The sequence below is a fragment of the Anomaloglossus baeobatrachus genome, chromosome 6 (assembly GCF_048569485.1).
Source record: "Anomaloglossus baeobatrachus isolate aAnoBae1 chromosome 6, aAnoBae1.hap1, whole genome shotgun sequence".
Lineage (NCBI taxonomy): Eukaryota > Metazoa > Chordata > Amphibia > Anura > Aromobatidae > Anomaloglossus > Anomaloglossus baeobatrachus.
The window spans coordinates 19,204,699-19,227,285 of record NC_134358.1 but is presented as its reverse complement, the minus strand read 5'-3'; positions in this window follow the sequence as shown (position 1 = coordinate 19,227,285).

Genomic DNA, 22,587 nt, shown 5'->3' with positions numbered 1-22,587 from the left:
GGCCCCAGCCTGCTCTGCTGCGGGCCCTTCCTCCAATCTGCCTCTCCGGAGGCGGCAATGGTATCCATCCCACAATACTATTTACAAGCCCACCAGTTCGTGGGTGGCCTGCCAGTTCTCGGCCATGTTCATGAGCAGTTTCTCATGTGGGTGGTAAATACACACAGAGTCCCTCCGGGGACAACTTGCCGGCAACGGCTGGGATAATCACGTAGATAATCAGATGATCTTTCGGTTGATTTTGATTCATTCAAACTGCTGAGGGTCCCAACAGGAACAACTTGCTTGCAACGGGAGGCCGCTGCCACTACTTGAGGTCGCACTCATCCAGGACCTCTTCCAGCTCGACATCCGGATGGCTCGGTGGAGGAGGGGACTGGGGGCGCATCTGCACACCGCAGCTCTTAATTTGCTTAACATCTAGGGCGAACCAGCCTCTCTCCCCGCAGTGGCTGGTGTAAGTTACCAGGTCGCCAGGCAATAGATCGCGACCTGGGTGGCCTGTGGGAAGGTGTGAGTTTACATCGCGGCGGGCCACAAACACTTCGGCCTCCAGGCCCGGTTCGTAGATGAAACCGAACCCCCTCCGCGTGTCAAACTGCCGGACTTGGCCTTCGTACACCGGGCCCCGCACCCGAAAGGTAGCATGGCTGAGTGCATCCTTCTCCTTAATCACTCGCGCCATCACTTCGGCCCTCTGCTGCTCCCTGGCGGCAATCTCTCGGCCCAACTGGTTTGGTTCCCTGTCCCAATAAGGGGCGTTGGCAGACCCCTGCGCCCGGGTCGGGCCCCGCTGGACCGCGCCCACACCGGCCACTACCGGTACTCTCTCATGGGGGTCCTGCGGTGACGTGGCCTGGACTGCTGCTTTGCAGTGGCGGCCCGGCGCAGCCTCAGCCGAGGCGCGGACTGCCGGAGCCGGGACGGTCTTGGGTGCGGCCACTTCCGGGGCCGAAGGCTTCTTGTCGCGGGCGGACACCTCCCGCGATATCTTCCATGGCAGCGGGAGGGATGCGGGCTGTTCACAGACAACGCCCCCAGGTCGGTCCTCTAGGGCGGATGGGTTTGATTCCGCTACCGGTGTTGGGGGTAGCGGTCCGAGCGGAGGGGCAACAGCAACCGGTACGGATGGCGGGGGAGGCAGGAGGGTGAGTGGGTGCAGGCCGGGCCCCTCAGCCGCAGCGGCCGGTCTCGGACACAGGAGCGTGGGTCGCTTACCCGCTCCTCCAACTCTGCCTCCACCTCGCGTCTCCGCACGGCCGCCGCCACTTCCTCCATCTCGGCCACCCAGCGCTCCATCAAGAACCGGACCTGGGTTTGAAGGCGGCAACACATTTGTGCGGTCCGGGCTTCCACCCACGCCGCTGTTCCTGGCGTGGGCTCTGGGGTTTCAACGGTGCCGGACGGACGGAACATCGTGCGCAGCAGTGTTCCAGGAACCAAATGTTTGCAGTCCTGACGTCCCCGCTTTTATAGCCTCGGCTACATTAGGCAGACACAGCACTTCCGCTTGTTGGGAGGGGGCTTCACTTTTGCGCCTTCCCTGCTCAGAGAAGATGCTCGAGCGAGAGATTTTCGCGCCAAAGATGGCGGCGCTTCAATTTTTTCGGCCAGACACCGCCGGCGGAGATCACAAGGTGCACTTCTACTGGTAAGTAGATGGGTTAAATCCTGTTCGTGACGCCAAGTTTTGTCGTGGGCGGGGAGGACGCCGCCGCTGCGCTCGCTAACGCTCGGGTCTGGCGCTGCTGTGGCTGCTGCTCGGTGGCTCGAGCGGTGGGCCGGATCCGGGGACTCGAGCGGCGCTCCTCGCTCGTGAGTGAAAAGGGTGGTTGGTTTTGGGGGGATTTAGTCCGTGACGCCACCCACGGGTTGTGGTGAAGATGGGCACCACCGCTGCTGGTGACGGGGATCCCGGGAGCGATGGTAGGGAGCAGCTGGGATGTTGTTTTCCCCCTCCGTGGGTAGGGGTCGGTGGTCCCGGGGCCCGGTGGTGTGACGGGGAGGCAGGGTTGGTGAGGTGCAGGGTTGCAGGGACAGCGCGGCGCGGTGCCGGTTGGCACGGGTGTACTCACTCAGTAAGAGATGCACAAAGTCCTCGGTAAACCAAACAGCTGGATGGCGGGTCCCGTAGCCGGCTGCAGTGCTTCTCCCCGGACAGGTGATGGCGGCTGTCTTTCCCTGCATCTTTGTGTACTGTTTGACTACGATGGGTCCCCAACCGTAGTCCGCTCCCCGGTGTATGGATGCCGGAGGAGTCCGTTTGTCCGCAGGCGCTGGCCCTTGGGTCTCTAGCCTTAGGCGGTAGCTGTGTACCCTCACGGTGCGGACGGTTGCCTTCTAACGGGTCTTCGGTTGTTAGGAAACCCCTGGGGTTCCTGTCACATTCGGATTTGACTGTTGACGGCGACTCCAAGCCTAGTCGGGGTCCGATGGCCCTTCCTGTGTGTGCTGGCTTCACTTCGCTCCTCGGTCGGTACCGGGGGGCCACCGCCCATCCCCAGTCCTACGGTTTCGCGTTGATTCACCACTCCTGCAGACGGCCACCACCATCTGCCAACCTTGTTGTCAGTGCCTGGGCCACAAACCCAGACACTCTCCACTTCACTCCTCTCACTTCAACCTCCTCCACTGTTGTGTCACTTTTCCCGCCTCCAGGCCTGTGAACTCCTCAGTGGGTGGGGCCAACCGCTTGGCTCCGCCCTACCTGGTGTGGACATCAGACCCGGGAGGGAGGCAACAAGGGTTTTGTGTTTGGCTAATGTTACTGTCTGGTGGGAGTGGGTGTGTGTTACCTATGACGACCTGGCTAGTCCAGGGCGCCACAATAATATGGGTACTAATGGTATCCGTCGAAACCATGGATAGCACTTGTCCGATTTAAACGGTCGGTTGCACGAGCCCTTAACCCGAACCATTCATGTATAACTTATCCAGGTACTGTGGGGCCTTATCTCATTTTCAGCTGTTTGCACACTATTTATCTGGGCATTTTGTGGCATTATCTGGGCACTCTGTGCTTTTATCGGCTATTGTCTATCATTTCCATGTCAGCAGGACTATGTGGATTATATGATGTATGACTATGATTGTGATCCAAATCTCCCCAAACACATTGCCAGAAGGGACAAAATTACAAAACGTAGGATCAAAGACCAAAAAAATCCACTCTTTCACTAATATTCCCCATTTTGGAACACGAAATCCATTAATGGCTCTGAACCTTTGGAGTAATGACCCCTCCATCCTTCCGTAGCACAATGTCAGATATGACGACTGGACCAAATTTGCAGGTTTCCCATTTTTGTGACTTCTGTATTTAGCAACTAAAGCGGCCAACCTGGAAAATAATTCCCTGTACAATATCAATGCCCCCCCCCCCCCCGCAATGTAAGGCAGGGTCCCGTGGTCTTCTGTTAGCAGAGATCCGTTTGCAAAAAAGTTCTGCAAAGACAATTTTTTTATTCGTTGTTAAATAGCGGATGTCGGCCGGATCTGTTTTTAACATGTGAAATCTATGGAGAATGGATCCATTAACGGATCGCTACTTTCTATTTGTCCATTTGTAACTGTCACGCTAGGTACGGGGAAGTACCAAGCGAACGGTGAAAAGGAAGGGAAGGGAAACCCTGTGTCTAGGGTAGGGGGAGATAGTGACCCCTGACCAAACCTACTGATGGACCCTGGGGTCCTTCACCACCCTAGATAGGTTCCGTACCTATGTACTAAGCCGGATACCTGACCCTGGCTGACCCTAGTGCTGGGCCCTAAATAGGGAACGGGTGGGATGAGCTCTCCATCAACCCCACTAAAGGAAATACAAGGGGGGGGACACACAGGGGGAAAATACAAGAATTACTTATCCACACATGACTCAGGTAGAAGTTCAGCAAAGTTTCCATAGGAGTACAAACCACCTGCTTGCAACCAGAGTTAGAATTAACTCTGACTGATACCACCAGCACCAGTCTAGGGAAGAAGGGATATTTTAGCACAAGGGGAATACTGATAATCAGAAGCTGGATGGAAGGAGATTTCCGTTGGGTCTTAAAGGGGAAGAGATGCAAACCCAGCAGGAAAGCTACCATTCTGTGCAGCCAGATGCTATGATCTTCTATTGCCAGAAACCACATGACTGTCTGTTTACCCATGACAGTAATGGATTTGTTACAAGGGATGGCTAAATAGCAATCTGTTAACGGATCCATTGTCCATAGACTACCATGTTAAAAATGGATCCAGCGGAAATCAGTTTCCCAATGGATCCGTTCTAACGGATGACTACAGGACATGGGAACATGGCCATAGCTGGTGATTACGCTCATGCACCATGAATGGAGAATCAGGTACGCCGTGTGTCTGTGGATTTGTCCTTATTTTTGGCTGTTTCTCCTTTATTTCCGGAGTCGGCGGTGGGTACAGGTAGAACACTGTGCACCAAACTAAGCGCAGAATATATAAAAAAAGCAATTTTCATAAAAATTGAAAACACCAGATAAAAATCCGGTTCCTAATGTGTCCTATCAGCATTTAGATTGCCTCTGCTCTGTCTGTCTGTGTATTGCAGAGCGGAGTTTAGTGCCGTCATGATAATAATGCACAATGTAGGAGATAATTAGTGCCGCGGCAGAGTACCGGGCACCGACACTCGCAGATTACTGCGTCTTCAAAAAAAACTAATAATTAGATGCTAATTTTTCTGGTCATTAAGTGTTTACAGGAACAAAGCAGCGGAGTATTATCTGGATATTTAATTCTCTGGGTATTCACATGATGGCGGGATGCTAAACCCTGGTGGGAGGGGGGAGGGGAGAGGGATTAAAACTTCCGAATATTTGGAAGATTTGTTTTAGTTTTAAAGATAAAGTTTCTGGCTAATGTGAAAAGTTATTTTTTTTTTAGATTATTAGGTATTATCCAAGGGCTGGGTATTTAGGATTCTGCACTAGCCCCTTCCCCCACTACCACTAGCCCCCTCCCCCACCACTAGCCCCCTCCCCCAACACCACCACTAGCCCCCCTCCCCCACTACCACTAGCCCCCTCCCCCACAACCACTAGCTCTCCTCCCCCCCCACTACCACTAGCCCCCTCCCCCACTACCACTAGCCCCCTCCTCCATAACCACTAGCCCCCCTCCCCCACTACCACTAGCCTCCTCCCCCACAACCACTAGCCCCCCTCCCCCACTACCACTAGCCCCCTCCCCCACCACTAGCCCCCTCCCCCAACACCACCACTAGCCCCCCTCCCCCACTACCACTAGCCCCCTCCCCCACAACCACTAGCTCTCCTCCCCCCCCACTACCACTAGCCCCCTCCCCCACTACCACTAGCCCCCTCCTCCATAACCACTAGCCCCCCTCCCCCACTACCACTAGCCTCCTCCCCCACAACCACTAGCCCCCCTCCCCCACTACCACTAGCCCCCTCCCCCACTACCACTAGCCCCCTCCTCCATAACCACTAGCCCCCCTCCCCCACTACCACTAGCCACCTCCCCCAACACCACTAGCCCCACTCCCCCACTTAAGTTCGTCTTGCTTAAACAAGATTTTCTGCCAGCACAGTGAGGTGTTATGTGACACAATCCATTATACTCTAGGAAGAGGGTATGGTGATAAAAAAGGTGAAGAATAGAGAAAACAGAGGGAAATACAAACAGATTGTGCTGAGCTGCACTGCTCAGTAATGCTGTAGATTTTCCTCCATCAGAGCTGGATTCACAGCTGCAGTGCTCAGTAATGCTGTAGACTTTCCTCCATCAGAGCTGGATTCACAGCTGCACTGCTCAGTAATGCTGTAGATTTTCCTCCATCAGAGCTGGATTCACAGCTTCACTGCTCAGTAATGCTGTAGATTTTCCTCCATCAGGGCTGGATTCACAGCTGCACTGCTCAGTAATGCTGTAGATTTTCCTCCATCAGAGCTGGATTCACACCTGCACTGCTCAGTAATGCTGTAGATTTTCCTCCATCAGAGCTGGATTCACACCTGCACTGCTCAGTAATGCTGTAGATTTTCCTCCATCAGAGCTGGATTCACACCTGCACTGCTCAGTAATGCTGTAGATTTTCCTCCATCAGAGCTGGATTCACAGCTGCACTGCTCAGTAATGCTGTAGATTTTCCTCCATCAGAGCTGGATTCACACCTGCACTGCTCAGTAATGCTGTAGATTTTCCTCCATCAGAGCTGGATTCACAGCTGCACTGCTCAGTAATGCTGTAGATTTTCCTCCATCAGAGCTGGATTCACAGCTGCACTGCTCAGTAATGCTGTAGATTTTCCTCCATCAGGGCTGGATTCACAGCTGCACTTCTCAGTAATGCTGTAGATTTTCCTCCATCAGAGCTGGATTCACAGCTGCACTGCTCAGTCATGTTGTAGATTTTCCTCCATCAGGGCTGGATTCACAGCTGCACTGCTCAGTAATGCTGTAGATTTTCCTTCATCAGAGCTGGATTCACAGCTGCACTGCTCAGTAATGCTGTAGACTTTCCTCCATCAGAGCTGGATTTACAGCTGCACTGCTCAGTCATGTTGTAGATTTTCCTCCATCAGGGCTTGATTCACAGCTGCACTGCTCAGTAATGCTGTAGATTTTCCTTCATCAGGGCTGGATTCACAGCTGCACTGCTCAGTAATGCTGTAGATTTTCCTCCATCAGAGCTGGATTCACACCTGCACTGCTCAGTAATGCTGTAGATTTTCCTCCATCAGAGCTGGATTCACAGCTGCACTGCTCAGTAATGCTGTAGACTTTCCTCCATCAGAGCTGGATTCACAGCTTCACTGCTCAGTAATGCTGTAGATTTTCCTCCATCAGAGCTGGATTCACAGCTGCACTGCTCAGTAATTCTGTAGATTTTCCTCCATCAGAGCTGGATTCACACCTGCACTGCTCAGTAATGCTGTAGATTTTCCGCCATCAGGGCTGGAGTCACAGCTGCACTTCTCAGTAATGCTGTAGATTTTCCTCCATCAGAGCTGGATTCACACCTGCACTGCTCAGTAATGCTGTAGATTTTCCTCCATCAGGGCTGGATTCACAGCTGCACTGCTCAGTAATGCTGTAGATTTTCCTCCATCAGAGATGGATTCACACCTGCACTGCTCAGTAATGCTGTAGATTTTCCTCCATCAGGGCTGGATTCACAGCTGCACTGCTCAGTAATGCTGTAGATTTTCCTCCATCAGAGCTGGATTCACACCTGCACTGCTCAGTAATGCTGTAGATTTTCCTCCATCAGGGCTGGATTCACAGCTGCACTTCTCAGTAATGCTGTAGATTTTCCTCCATCAGAGCTGGATTCACAGCTGCACTGCTCAGTAATGCTGTAGATTTTCCTCCATCAGAGCTGGATTCACAGCTGCACTTCTCAGTAATGCTGTAGATTTTTCTCCATCGGGGCTGGATTCACAGCTGCACTTCTCAGTAATGCTGTAGATTTTTCTCCATCGGGGCTGGATTCACAGCTGCACTTCTCAGTAATGCTGTAGATTTTCCTCCATCAGAGCTGGATTCACAGCTGCACTGCTCAGTAATGCTGTAGATTTTCCTCCATCAGAGCTGGATTCACACCTGCACTGCTCAGTAATGCTGTAGATTTTCCTCCATCAGAGCTGGATTCACAGCTGCACTGCTCAGTAATGCTGTAGATTTTCCTCCATCAGAGCTGGATTCACAGCTGCACTGCTCAGTAATGCTGTATATTTTCCTCCATCAGAGCTGGATTCACAGCTGCACTGCTCAGTAATGCTGTAGATTTTCCTCCATCAGAGCTGGATTCACAGCTGCACTGCTCAGTCATGTTGTAGATTTTCCTCCATCAGGGCTGGATTCACAGCTGCACTGCTCAGTAATGCTGTAGATTTTCCTTCATCAGAGCTGGATTCACAGCTGCACTGCTCAGTAATGCTGTAGACTTTCCTCCATCAGAGCTGGATTTACAGCTGCACTGCTCAGTCATGTTGTAGATTTTCCTCCATCAGGGCTTGATTCACAGCTGCACTGCTCAGTAATGCTGTAGATTTTCCTTCATCAGGGCTGGATTCACAGCTGCACTGCTCAGTAATGCTGTAGATTTTCCTCCATCAGCGCTGGATTCACACCTGCACTGCTCAGTAATGCTGTAGACTTTCCTCCATCAGAGCTGGATTCACAGCTGCACTGCTCAGTAATGCTGTAGACTTTCCTCCATCAGAGCTGGATTCACAGCTTCACTGCTCAGTAATGCTGTAGATTTTCCTCCATCAGAGCTGGATTCACACCTGCACTGCTCAGTAATGCTGTAGATTTTCCGCCATCAGGGCTGGAGTCACAGCTGCACTTCTCAGTAATGCTGTAGATTTTCCTCCATCAGAGCTGGATTCACACCTGCACTGCTCAGTAATGCTGTAGATTTTCCTCCATCAGGGCTGGATTCACAGCTGCACTGCTCAGTAATGCTGTAGATTTTCCTCCATCAGAGATGGATTCACACCTGCACTGCTCAGTAATGCTGTAGATTTTCCTCCATCAGGGCTGGATTCACAGCTGCACTGCTCAGTAATGCTGTAGATTTTCCTCCATCAGAGCTGGATTCACACCTGCACTGCTCAGTAATGCTGTAGATTTTCCTCCATCAGGGCTGGATTCACAGCTGCACTTCTCAGTAATGCTGTAGATTTTCCTCCATCGGGGCTGGATTCACAGCTGCACTTCTCAGTAATGCTGTAGATTTTCCTCCATCAGAGCTGGATTCACAGCTGCACTGCTCAGTAATGCTGTAGATTTTCCTCCATCAGAGCTGGATTCACAGCTGCACTTCTCAGTAATGCTGTAGATTTTTCTCCATCAGGGCTGGATTCACAGCTGCACTTCTCAGTAATGCTGTAGATTTTCCTCCATCAGAGCTGGATTCACAGCTGCACTTCTCAGTAATGCTGTAGATTTTCCTCCATCAGAGCTGGATTCACAGCTGCACTGCTCAGTAATGCTGTAGATTTTCCTCCATCAGAGCTGGATTCACACCTGCACTGCTCAGTAATGCTGTAGATTTTCCTCCATCAGAGCTGGATTCACACCTGCACTGCTCAGTAATGCTGTAGATTTTCCTCCATCAGGGCTGGATTCACAGCTGCACTGCTCAGTAATGCTGTAGATTTTCCTCCATCAGAGCTGGATTCACACCTGCACTGCTCAGTAATGCTGTAGATTTTCCTCCATCAGGGCTGGATTCACAGCTGCACTTCTCAGTAATGCTGTAGATTTTCCTCCATCGGGGCTGGATTCACAGCTGCACTTCTCAGTAATGCTGTAGATTTTCCTCCATCAGAGCTGGATTCACAGCTGCACTGCTCAGTAATGCTGTAGATTTTCCTCCATCAGAGCTGGATTCACAGCTGCACTTCTCAGTAATGCTGTAGATTTTTCTCCATCGGGGCTGGATTCACAGCTGCACTTCTCAGTAATGCTGTAGATTTTCCTCCATCAGAGCTGGATTCACAGCTGCACTTCTCAGTAATGCTGTAGATTTTCCTCTATCAGAGCTGGATTCACAGCTGCACTGCTCAGTAATGCTGTAGATTTTCCTCCATCAGAGCTGGATTCACAGCTGCACTTCTCAGTAATGCTGTAGATTTTTTCCATCAGGGCTGGATTCACAGCTGCACTTCTCAGTAATGCTGTAGATTTTCCTCCATCAGAGCTGCATTCACAGCTGCAGTGCTCAGTAATGCTGTAGATTTTCCTCCATCAGAGCTGGATTCACAGCTGCACTGCTCAGTAATGCTGTAGATTTTTCCTCCATCAGAGCTGGATTCACAGCTGCACTGCTCAGTAATGCTGTAGATTTTCCTCCATCAGAGCTGCATTCACAGCTGCAGTGGTCAGTAATGCTGTAGATTTTCCTCCATCAGAGCTGGATTCACATCTGCACTGCTCAGTAATGCTGTAGATTTTCCTCCATCAGAGCTGGATTCACAGCTGCACTGCTCAGTAATGGTGTAGATTTTCCTCCATCAGGGCTGGATTCACAGCTGCACTGCTCAGTAATGCTGTAGATTTTCCTCCATCAGAGCTGGATTCACAGCTGCACTGCTCAGTAATGCTGTAGATTTTCCTCCATCAGAGCTGGATTCACAGCTGCACTGCTCAGTAATGCTGTAGATTTTCCTCCATCAGGGCTGGATTCACAGCTGCACTGCTCAGTAATGCTGTAGATTTTTCCTCCATCAGAGCTGCATTCACAGCTGCAGTGCTCAGTAATGCTGTAGATTTTTCTCCATCAGAGCTGGATTCACAGCTGCACTGCTCAGTAATGCTGTAGATTTTCCTCCATCAGAGCTGGATTCACAGCTGCACTGCTCAGTAATGCTGTAGATTTTCCTCCATCAGGGCTGGATTCACAGCTGCACTGCTCAGTAATGCTGTAGATTTTTCCTCCATCAGAGCTGCATTCACAGCTGCAGTGCTCAGTAATGCTGTAGATTTTCCTCCATCAGGGCTGGATTCACAGCTGCACTGCTCAGTAATGCTGTAGATTTTCCTCCATAAGAGCTGGATTCACAGCTGCACTGCTCAGTAATGCTGTAGATTTTCCTCCATCAGGGCTGGATTCACAGCTGCACTGCTCAGTAATGCTGTAGATTTTTCCTCCATCAGAGCTGCATTCACAGCTGTACTGCTCAGTAATGCTGTAGATTTTCCTCCATCAGAGCTGGATTCACAGCTGCACTGTTCAGTAATGCTGTAGATTTTCCTCCATGCTGCTGCTTCTCTGCTAAGGAATGAAGATCAGGAGTCCTTCATGTCTGTGTGTGCCGTGTATAGGAGCAGCTAGAAAAAAAAACAACAAATAATTCTTTCCATTTCTTATAGCTTTAGTTTTACAAAAAAAAAGTAAGTAAATTTGATGGATGAACGAGGCTTCACCTCACCTGCTAGGAAATTAACAGAAGGAATTTTTCCCATCACGTTCCTCTGCAGCTTTGGTGTCTAATTGTAATATTCTAAACTCTGGTTACCATGAAACTGATTATTCAAATCTCTGAACCATGGTGAAAGGAGAAAGGCAGGAAATTGTCATTTCAGAGTTGCTGCAATTTACTGTGGATCCGGAGAATTTGCAGATGTGTCACTTTTTTTTCCCTCTCCTCTCTCTATATTCTTTTCATATGCAAAAACAGTAATTTAAATCAATCGAATTAACTGCAGATCCACGAGACGGTGCAAAAAGCAACAGCGAAAAATATGTAGAAAAAAAGGGCAAATGCAATGAAGGAGAAAGGGAAGGAAAAAAATCCATAATTGTCTGATAAAATATATTTATAAATAAAATTACAAAACTATGTTCATATTTACACAATGCATTCACAATGCTTTTTTGTTTTTTTTTGCAATTTTGTAAAAATATCATAAAAAGTCAGAGGTTTTAGTGCAAAAACATATCGGCATCGTATGGTATTCTGTGAACGCTGTCAATACTTTCACAGGTTTTACTGACATTTTTCTGCAGTGAAATAAAAAATAGGAATAGGTGAGTAGCAAATCAGTTGCCCTGCACTGCCCCCACAGATGAAATGGGGTATTACACACTGTCCATTCATATGAATGGGTTGTCCGAGTTGACAGGTCCACCAGAGCGAGCCAAAACGGGGACATTAATACAGGATAGAGGCCAAGAAGGAGGAAATTATAAAAAAAAAGGGGCCAGGACGGAGACATTATTACAAGATAGAAGCCAAGAATGAGGACATTATAGAAGAAAGGGGCCAGGACGGGGACATTATTACAGGATAGAAGCCAAGAATGAGGACATTATAGAAGAAAGGGGCCAGGACGGGGGCATTATTACAGGATAGAAGCCAAGAATTAGGACATTATAAAAGAAAGAGGCCAGGATGGGGACATTATTACAGGATAGAGGCCAAGAGGGAGGAAATTATAGAAAAGGGGCCAGGACGGAGACATTATTACAAGATAGAAGCTAAGAATGAGGATATTATAAAGGAAAGGGGTCAGGACGGGGACATTATTACGGGATAGAAGCAAAGAATGAGGACATTATAAAAGAAAGGGGCCAGGACAGGGACATTATTACAGAATAGAAGCCAAGAATGAGGACATTATAGAAGAAAGGGGCCAGGACGTGGGCATTATTACAGGATAGAGGCTAAGAAGGAGGAAATTCTAAAAGAAAGAGGCCAGGACAAGGCCAATATTACAGGATGGAGGCCAATAAGGAGATAATTATAAAAGAAAGGGGCCAGGACAGGGACATTATTACAGGATAGAGGCCAAGAATGAGAACAATCTAAAAGAAAGGAGCCAGAACGGGGACATTAATACAGGACAGAGGCCAAGAAGGAGGAAAATATAAAAGAAAGGAGCCAGGACAGGGACATTATTACAGGATAGAGACCAAGAATTAGGACATTATAAAAGAAAGAGGCCAGGACGGGGGCATTATTACAGGATAGAGGCCAAGAGGGAGGAAATTATAGAAAAGGGTCCTGGATGGAGACATTATTACAAGATAGAAGCTAAGAATGAGGATATTATAAAGGAAAGGGGTCAGGACGGGGACATTATTACAGGATAGAAGCAAAGAATGAGGACATTATAAAAGAAAGTGGCCAGGACAGGGACATTATTACAGGAGAGAAGCCAAGAATGAGGACAGTATAGAAGAAAGGGGCCAGGACGGGAAAATTATTACAGGATAGAAGCCAAGAATGAGGACATTATAGAAGAAAGGGGCCAGGACGGGAAAATTATTACAGGATAGAAGCCAAGAATGAGGACATTATAGAAGAAAGGGGCCAGGACGGGAAAATTATTACAGGATAGAAGCCAAGAATGAGGACATTATAGAAGAAAGGGGCCAGGACGGGAAAATTATTACAGGATAGAAGCCAAGAATGAGGACATTATAGAAGAAAGGGGCCAGGACGGGAAAATTATTACAGAATATAAGCCAAGAATGAGGACATTATAGAAGAAAGGGGCCAGGACGGGGGCATTATTACAGGATAGAGGCCAAGAAGGAGGAAATTCTAAAAGAAAGAGGCCAGGACAAGGCCAATATTACAGGATGGAGGCCAATAAGGAGATAATTATAAAAGAAAGAGGCCAGGACAAGGCCAATATTACAGGATGGAGGCCAATAAGGAGATAATTATAAAAGAAAGGGGCCAGGACAGGGACATTATTACAGGATAGAGGCCAAGAATGAGGACAATCTAAAAGAAAGGAGCCAGAATGGGGACATTATTACAGGATAGAGGCCAAGAAGGTGGAAATTATAAAAAAGGGGCCAGGATGGAGACATTATTACAAGATAGAAGCTAAGAATGAGGATATTATAAAGGAAAGGGGTCAGGACGGGGACATTATTACAGGATAGAAGCAAAAGGAACCACAGCCACACCATGATTTACCAGACATATGTATAGATAATAACCATCATAGTATGTATAAGGTCCTGGATGGGGACTGAGGATAAGTCGTAGTTAATAGCAAACGAGGAGAAAACACACGACCAAAATCCAAAGTGCAAAAGTGAGATCTTTATTAGCATAGGGGTAGGTGCGGGGCGGCACAGTACAAGTGAGGGCACGGACAATCAAACACTGACCATAATATATAGTCAATTAGTCAAGTAAATAATATATCCATATTAAAGATCACATAACCTCAGTCATTATGCATGTAAGAGACCAATTGATAACTTGTACTATATAAATAGAGAAATACAAGTGTCAACAGGAAGGATTGCATCACCAAGAAAAGGGGGGAGAAAAAATTTCCCACATATCCCATGCGTCAGGATACCCAATTGATTGCGGTATATTAGTTCTAAGAACCGTAGTTGCAAAAAACGCTTTATTTGAAATTCAAGGGAACCCCAAAAAATGCATATTAATAATAAAATCTTGCGATGCACATAGCCTGTATTGACACCAATTTATAGACTGACACAGTGAGCATTATAGACAGATGTGATCATGTCTAAAGGTCATGTGATGCACATAGAGGAGTAAATGGACATATATATACAACATCAACCAGAGAGAGCCATACCATTATGTATGATAGAGGAAAAACCTTTTCTACACATTTTATCAGTGTGGGTCCCCAATCCAGTATTAAATGGTGTGACTAATATAGCTGTAACACCTATATAGAAGGGGAAACTTCCACAAGCCGTAATAGTTGTCTGATATGGCACTATACCTGGAAGCATAGGTGGTCAGTGGGTGTTGTCCGCGTCCTTCCCGACGGCCGTTTCGGCTGGAAGCCTTCGTCAGGGGGCGTGGACAAGTGGGGGAAACATGTGGATTAAAAAGCAGCGTCAACCAATCATCGCCGGCTACTGTAGTAGTGACGCAGGCAGTAACCAAGGCAGCATAGGATGCTCGCCGTCAGCCGGGCCGCTTCCTGCCCGACAGTTCCGGTCACATGACCGCCACGTGTGCGCATCACGTGGCCGCCATGCAAGCAGACGTCACACCAGGAAGACGGCGCGGCAGCACGATGACGTCCACCGCTCCCAGGACGCCTGCGCACAAGCACATAACCGCGTCCCATGAGATATAAGATTGTCACTGGTGTAGGAGAGAAAATGTCATAGAAGGGACAAAGTGCTGTTATGCCTACATGTGGCCGATGTATATGCATGCCATAAACATGTAAATACTTCATATATGCAGTCAAACTACCCAAGACTAACGATAGACGTGACGTATAGGGAAGCATGATACTCTATGAATATAGACAGTAAATATACATAATATTATATCTAAGGGATTAATACCCTGCGTGTAGCAAAGAAGCAACAAGTACTATCATATATAACCAGAGTATCAAAAGCTCCTAAGGCATGATGCAATCCCGACTCTTCATATAAATATAGATATCAATATAAATAATAGATATAAATATAAAGACTTCATAATAATGTAGAAGATTATTAATGTAAAAATTCCGTGCTCAATGGCATGTCCAGAAGGTAAGTGGAATTATAATGTCATGGAAGGGACAGGATGCAGTCATGCCAAAATATGACGGATCTACGTGCATTCCCATATGAATGTGAATACGTCATATATGTCGTAAAATTACCCAATATTAACAATAAACATAACGTATAGGAAAGCATGATACTCCATAAATATAGACAGTACTATCATACATAATTAGAATATCCAATGCTCCTAAGGCATAATGCAGTCCCGGCTCTTCATATGAATATAAAGACTTCATGATGATATAGGGAATTTTGTATAGATTCCATCCATAATGGCATGTCCGAAAGATAAGAGGAAGACGCCTAAGATAAATAAATTAAAAAATTAATAACATATAAATAAAAACAAAACAACAAAACAAAAGTACACAAAAAAAAAAAAAATAGAATAGGATAGAAGCAAAGAATGAGGACATTATAAAAGAAAGGGGCCAGGACGGGGACATTATTACAGAAGAGAAGCCAAGAATGAGGGCAGTATAGAAGAAAGGGGCCAGGACAGGGACGTTATTACAGGATAGAGGCCAAGAAGGAGGAAATTATAAAAGAAAGGAGCCAGGACAGGGACATTATTACAGGATAGAGACCAAGAATTAGGACATTATAAAAGAAAGGGGTTAGGATGTGGACATTATTACAAGATAGAGGCCAAGAAGAAGGACATTATAAAAGAAATGGGCCAGGACTGGGACAGTATTACAGGATGAGGATATTATTACAGGATAGGAAAAAATGTTTAGAACTGCTCACCGTTAATGGAGTATGCCTGTTTTAAGTCCTCCAGTGAAGTTTCTCGATCCCAGCATGGCACCACGGCAGCCAGCCGCACAAAATATGAGAAACGGAAAAAGAACCCCTGAGGAAGGCGTTCCGCCAAAACGAGTTGTCCTCACCGCTATCCCCTTTTTATGTCAGTACGATTTTGCCAGTGTCATATTTTGTATTTTTAAGGATGGATTAAAAGTTAATTTTTATACACATCTCTTCCTTGGAGTCCTAGCTGGATCCTTTTCTCCTTTTTCCACTTCTTATTATTACAGGAAAAGTGCCAAGAAGGGGGACATTATAAAAGAAAGGAGCCAGGGCGGAAGACATTATCACATCATGAGGGACTACTACACTATAGGGGCTAGGATGGAGACATTATTACAGAATAGGGACCAGAAAGGGCAACATTATAAAAGAAAATGGCCAGGACGGGGGACTTTATTACAGGATAGAAGATATTATTACAGTTTAGGTGCAAAGAAGGGAGACATTATAAAAGAAAGAGGCCAGGACAGGGGACATAATTATAGAATGGAGGACATTATTCCAGGATAGGGATCAGGAAGGGGTATATTATAAAATAAAGGGGCCAAGACATGGGAAATTATTCCAGGATGAGGGACATTAATACAATATAATGGGCCAGGATGGATACCATTATTATAGTATCTTTTGCAGATGGACACATTTTGCACGGGGGCCCATGGTGCAGTAGTTTTGCCATTTTAGAGACACTTGGCCAAGAGTTGAGGACACCACCTCCCGTGACTAGTTTAAAATGCCCTAACAGGGTGCATAAAACTAGATATACTAAACAAGAAATCTCACAGGTAAAAAGAACCTTACCAACACCAGGTCAGGCACAGTGACTCGCATGTATGGGAACCCTTGACGCAGGTTGTGTGCCTACGTTTTTGTCCAAAATGTGGACCAACACCTCATGTATATTTTATATATATATATATATATATATATATATATATATATATATGTTTTCAATCTTTTTATTGCACATTTTTCCATTTTTATGCAGGGTGCCCTTTAGTGTTAGTTGGGTGAATTGGGGCGTCTATCCTGTGGGGTTCAGTTATATAGTGCTAGGCAGCTCAATTGATGTAATAGTATCGGCACCATCCATAGCCTGTAAGCCAGATACTGTAAACCACGCATACCTGTGTAGGAGGTGGTCGTGTTACCTCCACTCCTACTGTGTTTTATGCAAGTTTATGTGCATTATCCCAATGTAAAGTAGTTTATTATTAATAATAATAATAATAATGTATTAAGGTTGTACAGATGTAGCACTTCTAAGTTACAGATGGAGCTGAGAGCAAGATGGTAGAAGTGATAGACGGCCAGTGGGTTGGTTGGAAAGACCGGCCTTGTGGGGTGCAAGTTCTGCAGTAGGGTTCCTGGAGTGAAGACGTGACCTTGTGACTTGGGTCCATTGGGGAAACCGGAGATATCCTCCAAGAGATCGGAGCCTCCGGCTCCCCTTGGGACGAGCTTAGAAGAGTCCAGGGACTAGGCGGCTGTCAGGGTAGAGTACCTGGGATGGGCTAAATTAAATCGAGTGACTAAAAGCCTTCTGTGGTAGTAGGAGGACCACAGTTAGCTGAAGAGTAAGAAAGGAGAAGGCAAGACAGCCCCCTTTAATTCTCCTATACATTATAGATACATTTAAAAATATATATTTACTGTAGATATAGACCAATACTAGAGGAAGAGCAAGGTGGTAGAAATGACAGATGGCCAGTGGGTTGGTTGGAAAGATGGACCTTGAGGGATGCAAGTTCTACAGTAGGTTTCCTGGAGTGAAGACATGACCTTGTAACTTGGGTCCGTCAAGGAACCTGGAGATAGCCTCCAAGGGTCCGGAGCCTATGGCTCTCCTTGGGACGGGCTTCGAAGAATACAGGCACTAGATGGCTATCAGGGTAGAGTACTTGGGATGGGCCTAAGAAAGTCGAGCAACGAGAAGTTGACCGAAGCATTGAGAGGACTACAGTTAGCCGAAGAGTAATAAAGGAGAAGGAGCAGGCAAGACAGTCACTTTAAATCTCTTATATATGATAGATTTATGTATATATAATATTTTAGCTATAGACCAATACTAGAGGAAGAGCAAGGTGGTAGGCATGACTGATTTCCAGTGGGTTGGTTGAAAAGATGGGCCTTGAGAGGCACAAGTTCTGCAGTAGGATTCCTGGAGTGAAGACGTGATTTTATAACTTGGGTCCATCTGGGAACCTGGAGATATCCTCCAAGGGTCCGGAGCCTATGGCTCCCCCCTGGACAGGCTTAGAAGAGTCCAGCGACTAGATGAATGTCGGGGTACAGTACCTGGGATGGGCCAAAGTAAATCGAGTGACTAGAAGTCGTGTGTGTCAGTAAGGGGACCACGGTTAACCAAAGAGTAAGAAAGGAGAAGGAGGAGGCAAGACAGCCCCTTTAATTCTCCCTACATGATAGATATATGTATCTATGTACTGTAGATAAAGACCAATACTAGAGGAAGACTTCATATTGGGTTAAAATGTATAATTTGTGTCCGTCTTATCCGTGGCCTCATTCCGCACGGTTAAGTTGTGCTTTAAAAGCCGACATCAAGATGCAAATGATGTATTGCCCAAGTCAAATCATTACATCTCTTATTAATTTCCATGCCACAAATTCTGTTATAATCTCTTTAGAAAAAATGATTAACTAAGAGTAAATTCTGTACAACACAAAGCCACTCCGGCATTATGGGAAAAATAATTGGACGTACAGTGAAAAAGGGGTGAAAAAAAAGAGAGTTTTTCCTATTTTTTTTAGCAGGACTACAATTTAATTAAATCAAACAGAAAAGTATTAATCTTCCCAGCTATGTACATATATATAATCACTGAGCGCTTATTTAAGTACAAAGGATTGAATTTGCTGAAGTCCTTCTGTCTCCGCGTTACCATGGAAACCACGATGCGGGAGTAAAGAAAACCTCACATCTCGCAGAACAAAGAGGCTAATGAGAAAATACCTGAATGGAATTGGCGTTCTTCACCGATAAAGCGCTGATATCCTCGCTCTGTTGTCTTCTCATTTATAGACAACATGAGATTACAGAAAGCTTTATTACGTTATTTAAAGAAAAACTTGAAGATTATTTTTTTTGCATCGTAAAAAAAAAAGGACGAAATATCAACGAACAAAACGATGGAGTAAATTTAACCAGAGGATGTGGATGGGAAAGAAGGCAAAAAAGTCAAAACCGGTGACATAAACGGTAACTAATCTTTTTGATATGGGACGGCCCCCTATTTAGTGATTTTTATTAATGAGGGTCTGCAGCTTCACACCCCACTGATATAGAAGTATGAACACTGACTTCGAGCATGACCAGACTGTTTTTCCACCCATAGACTTTCCATAAAATATTGCGACTCTTGGATTGAACCATCAGTGGGGCTCGAAGGATCGGTTTGCCATCAATCAACCTTACAGAGAAGGGGCAATGACTAGAGCTGAGCAAAATAATTTGTAGGACTCTTGACCACCTGGCACATCAATAGTCTAAGGCCACCAAAGTGGAGCCCTGTGAATTTTCTGCTACCTGTGGCACCTCTTCTGATTAGTAGGGCTCCACAATGTCTTCTCAGTTTGTACTGACATTGTTGTAGCCTGCTACTCAAAAGAGGAGCTGGAGATGTTGTAGTTGGAGGAGGTTGGTAGTGCTCTGGTCCATCTGGCACCTAGACTTGACCACTATGAAACGTACCCTACCTACACTATCCCAAGCTACTCTGCCGATTAGTAGGCCACCATGATGTTATGTGGCCTACTGATCAGAAGAAGAGTTGGGATGTTGAAGGTGGGACAAGATTGGTAGTGCTTTGGTCCATCTGGCCCCTGGACCAGAGAGCACTATGAAACCTATCCTACCTACAATATCCCAAGCTACTCTGCTGATTAGTAGGCCACCATGATGTTATGTGGCCTATTGATCAGAAGAAGAGCTGGGATGTTGAAGGTGGGACAAGATTGGTAGTGCTTTGGTCCATCTGGCCCCTGGACCAGAGAGCACTATGAAACCTATCCTACCTACAATATTCCAAGCTACTCTGCTATTAGTAGGCCACCATGATGTTATGTGATCTGCCAATCAAAAGAGGAGCTGGGGATGTTGTAGGTGGGAGAAGATTGGTAGTGGTCTAATCCATCTGGCGCCTGGACAAGAGCACTATGAAACTTATAATACCTACAATATTCTGAGGTACTCTTCTGATTGGTAAGTCATCATGATGTTATGTAGCCTACCAATTAGAAGAGGAGATGGAATGTTGTAGGTGAGAGTCGGTTGGTAGTGCTCTGGTCCATCTGGCCTCTGGACCAGAGCTCTATGAAACATATCCTACCTACAATATCCTGAGCTACTCTTCTTATTTGTAGGCCACCATGATGTTATGCAGCCTACCAATCAGAAGAGGAGCTGGGGATGTTGTAGGTGGGAGAAGATTGGTAGTACTCTGGTCCATCTGGCCCCTGGACCAGAGCACTATGAAACTTATCTTATCAACAATATCTGGAGCTACTCTGTTGATTTGTAAGCCTCCATAATTTTATGTGGCCTACTGATCAGAAGAGGCGTTTGGTATATTGAAGTTAGGAAGATGTTTACAGTGCTTTGGTCCATCTGCCACTGACTATCGACCAGCCACTGGCCCAGAGCACTATGAAACTTCTCCTACTTATCATATTCCAGGCTACTCTTCTGACTTGAAGGTAGCCATAATGTTATGCAGCCTACTAATCAGAAGAGGAGCTGGGGATGTCAGAAGTAGAAGTAGAAGCAGTGTTCTCGTCTGGTGGCCATGGACTACTGACATTGCCCTTGGACCAGGGTCCTGTAAAACTCTTTGCTTAACTCCACTAATAAGATGTAAAGAAAAGTTACTTAAAAGTTTAGTTCTTCTTTAAAGTTAAACATAAATAAAAGTGGGTGTGATTTGGTATGGGAGTTTGGGCAGCTGCAAAGTTGTAAGAAATCTTTGTTCCAGTCTTGCAATGTACACTATTGGCCAAGAAGAGGGAGTCAGGAAGGGCTTCTTCTTGGTGCTTACAAAGAGTTCCATAAAAGCCTTTCGTAGCCTCAGCTAGCTTGGTGATTTGGATTATTATTATTTATTATTATAGTGCCATTTATTCCATGGTGCTTTACATGTGAAATGGGGCACCTATAATAAAAACAAGTAATCAAGAACAATACAAGGCAAAGACAGGTACAGGAGGAGAGAGGTCCCTGCCCGCGAGGGCTCACAGTCTACAGAGCTGGTTATGCTGCGGTCTAGTAAACTGAGGGTAATTGCAGGTTGTAGACTTTTTAGAAGAGGTGGATCTTCAGGTTCCTTTTAAAGGTTTCCACGGTAGGCGAGAGCCTGATATGTTGGGTTAGAGAGTTCCCAACTATGGGGGTATGCTCAGGAGAAATCTTGTATGCGATTGTGGGAAGAGGAGATAAGAGGGGAGTAGAGAAGGAGATCTTGTGAGGATCAGAAGTTACATGCTGGTGATTACCGGGAGACTAGGTCACAGATGTATGGAGGAGGCAGGTTGCGGATGGCTTTGTAGGTCATGGTTAGGGTTTTGAACTGGAGTCTTTGGGCAATGGGAAGCCAGTGAAGGGATTGGCAGAGAGGAGATGGGTGCCAGAGTGTTGGAAAAGAGGCCACAGAGCAGGAGATTGCAGTAGTCAAGGAGTGAGGAGATGATGAGGGGATGCACTAGTGTTTTTGCAGAATCTTGGCTAAAGTTTTTGCTCCAGATTGGTTATTAAACTGTCATTCTCCTCAGGGTAGAATCCCAAGACTAATGGACAGTCCTAGAGGATGAACCAGGAGATAGAGCAATATATGAGGTGTTTCATTTCATCTAATCAGGAAGACTAGGTGGTATTTCTGCCTCTTACTGAATTTGCTTCAAATAACCCTAACTCCACAGCTACTGGGATCTCGTCTTCTTTTTGTTGTGAGGGTTTTCATCTTGTCTTTTACAATTTTTCAGTCCTCCATGCCAGAGGAGGAGAATTTCTCATCCAGATTAATACAAGTCTGGAGGGAGGTCATAAAGGGTCTTTTGTTGACTAGTGATCAGGCCAAAAAGGAGCAAATATCAGATGCAGAAAGGCTCCTGTCTTTAGGGTGATGGTTCTCGTGTGGCTTTCCTCAGAAACTTACATCTTAAAGTGGTTTCTAGGAAATTGTCTCCCAAATTTGTAGGTCCTTACAGGGTTACTAAAGTTTTGACTCCTGTGACGTTTAAGGTGCAACTCCCTGTAGCTTGGAAAATCAAGAACTTGTTCCATTCTTCTTTTCTATAGAGATTTGAAGGGACACCTGGTCTTTGAGACATTATTGAGGTGGATCTGGAGGAGAATCATGAGTATGAAATAGTGGGAGCTGTGGGATCCAGGCACGTCAGGTGCTGTTTGCAGTATCTACTGGTGGGGTTACGGTCCTGAAGATAACTCTCAGGTTAATTTGGAAGATCTTCATGTGGATTGCATGATAAGAGAGTTCCATCAGTGTCGTCAAAGGATGGGAGCTTCCGAGGGTCCAGTGGCCTCTTGTAGACAAGAGATACTGTCTTGACTCAACTTCAGGGCTTGATCCAGTGACCTCTGGTTGTGCAGTTGGTTAACCTCTCTCTTGGACTGTGGCCTGTTTTGTCCTTGTCCAGCTGCTGATAGTTCTCTTGTCTTTCCTTTGCCTCATTTTCCTCGTTAGGTATTTTCACTTCCTCGTTTTGTTTGCCCCATCACGTCTTGCGAAG